At 38.0% G+C, this 2,636-nt stretch overlaps 1 pseudogene; it reads right to left on the minus strand.

Moving 5' to 3' along the window:
- Positions 1-517: 517 nt before the first annotated feature.
- On the minus strand, positions 518-1,695 carry LOC102026841 (annotated as a pseudogene).
- Between the last annotated feature and the right edge of the window lie 941 nt (positions 1,696-2,636).

A 2,636-nucleotide genomic window follows, 5' to 3' on the forward strand; every position in this document is an offset into this window, starting at 1 on the left:
TACAATTATTAGTCCTTCTAGGCTTCATTTATGTTTATGATGACCTACAATTTACTTTTTTTTGAGACACGGTCTCACTGTGCTGGTCCTGAACTCACTGTGCAGCCCAGGCTGGCCTCAAACTTGCAACAATCCTCCTGCCTCAGCTTTGTGGGTGCTGGGATTATAGGCATACACCACGATGCCTAGCCTCAATTTACCAATCTTAATAATTTGTGTGGGTTTTTTGCCATAATGTGTTCTTTTTTTTGTTTTGTTTTGTTTTGTTTTTCTCCGGTACCGGGAATCGAACTCACGACCTTGCACTTGCCAGGCAGGCGCTGTGCCGCTGAGCTAAATCCCCAGCCCAATGTGTTCTTTTATTCTGGTAAAATTTATAAAAGATAAAATTAAATTTTTTTTGTACTGAGTATTGAACCAAAGCCTTCGCACTAAGCTACATTCCCACCCTTTTTTATTTTTGGTTTTTAAAGCAATCTCATTAAATTATTAAATTGCCCAAGCTAAGCTTAAATTTGTTAACCTCCTGCTTTAGCCTTTGAGAATGCTGGGATTATAGGAGCATGCCATCACACCGGGCTAAACCATTTTTAAATGTAAACTTCAGTGACATTAAATATGTTCACAATGTTGAGCTAATTTGTTGATCTTCGCATTCGTGATTTCTCTACCATTTCCATCAAGACTCCTCAAAAGAACCCCTATAAATTTGCATTTCAACTTTTAGCACACTAATGCTCCCACAACAGATGACACTACACATTGTAGAGCACAGAAAGACACAGATTAACAGACTGCTACAGTAGATTTTAAAAATATATACTGTTAGCATTATAATCCATCAGCACTACATACAGCACTGTCAAGTGAGTCATGCATACACATAAATTTGCCTCAGTCTTTTGTTTTTAGAGTTAGCCAGCTGAACTCACTTGAGTCGTCCCAATTTTCTTGGCAACATCCAAAGCACCACAATCAGGAGCCCATTTAACACTTGCTACCTTCTCTCCATCAGGCCTCATCAGAGTATTGAGCTTGGCCCCTTCAATATCACAGAGCTTCTTCGCACATTCACAAGCTGTTGCATCTGGTGCTTACTGGCCTTGATAACCACAAGGAGTATGAGTATGTTGTCTATCTTCTTCAGCAAAGAATCAGCGGTCAGGAGGAACTTGATAATGGCGCAGTGGTCAAGTTGTTTCCCCTGGAGCACTGTTCAGGGGATATTCTAGCTGCTTCTAGAGTCACAGTATCTTGGGTCACTGGAAGGTGGATGATGTATAGATCTTTTTGTTTTTATTGTGGCTGTAAATCCCTTTCAGCACTGCCTTTTTGGCCTTCAAAGTCTATGCTCTGACTTGGGCTTTGGGTGGGGCAGTAGCTTCCTTCTTCCCTTCTGACACCACCTTGGTGAAAAGGTATCATGTCTTTAAACAGCTGACAAGCATTCTGTTAAATGGATGTACTATAATTTAACTATCATCCCTACCAATGAAGAGAGACTGCCTGAATGTTTTATTCCCATAAACAATGAATACCCTTGTACATGTATCTTTACACTTACTATTCAATAAATCCCCAAAAGTGGGGTTTGAAACGTAGTGTAGCGCTTCAATATTAATAAATTTTGCCAAATTTTCCATCAAACATATTATTTACATTTTCCTCCAAAGGCATACGGATTTTTTTCTTCATGCTCTTGTCACTGAGTAAAATTAATCTTTCCCAATCTCAGATAGGAAAACAGAAGCTGATTTTCTAATTTGTATTTTTAATTTTGAATAAAAACTGAACAGCCAGAGAAAACTGGTAGCACATAACTGTACTCCCAGCACTCAGATCACTATGAGTTCAAGGCCAGCCTGGACCACATAGTGAGCTCAGGGCCAGTTTGAACTACACATAGAGACCCTATCTCCAACAACAACAAACTGAATATACATTTATGTCTTTCATGTATTTACTGACCTTTCTGCAAACTACCTATAAATATTATTTAAATGTATGTATAAAATGTTTAGCATCTTTGTCCCATGGATCTTTTCTCCTACATGGGTGTTTCCCTTCCCTTTTTGGGGCAGGGTGTTGTGTTTTGTTTTTGAATTTTTGACACAGAGTCTTGCTATGTAATTCAGGCTGGACTAGAATTCACTATGAGCCCAGGCTGGCCTCCAACTCAAAGCAATCCTGCCTCAGCCACCCAAGTGCTGGGATTATAGGAATAATAATGAGCCACCATCCCTGTCAGGAGCTTCCTACTTTACACTATAAAATTCATCAATCTTCTCTTTTGCTTCTGCATTTCATATCATGCTTCATATCAGCCTGCTTCACAACAATATTATTGAAATATTCAACTGTTTTCTCTATCTTCATGGTTACTTCTGTTTTACTTTTTCATCATCTACAATGAATTTAGTAGGAAAGGCTGTATAACTTGCTCTTCTCGTTCAGTAATACATATGTCCCAGAAATCTCTGAAGATCAACTACCTTTATTTTAGCTGTACATATAGAATTCTATATTTATATCAATTTTATTCAGTTATTTATTGATTATATGTAGAATTGATAAGCATTTATATTTTTTCCTATTTTTCCATGATTATCTAGAATGCTGCCATTCACATCCTTGTA

This window comes from Chinchilla lanigera, unplaced genomic scaffold (genome assembly GCF_000276665.1).
Source record: "Chinchilla lanigera isolate Chin_1 unplaced genomic scaffold, ChiLan1.0 scaffold00063, whole genome shotgun sequence".
Classification (NCBI taxonomy): domain Eukaryota; kingdom Metazoa; phylum Chordata; class Mammalia; order Rodentia; family Chinchillidae; genus Chinchilla; species Chinchilla lanigera.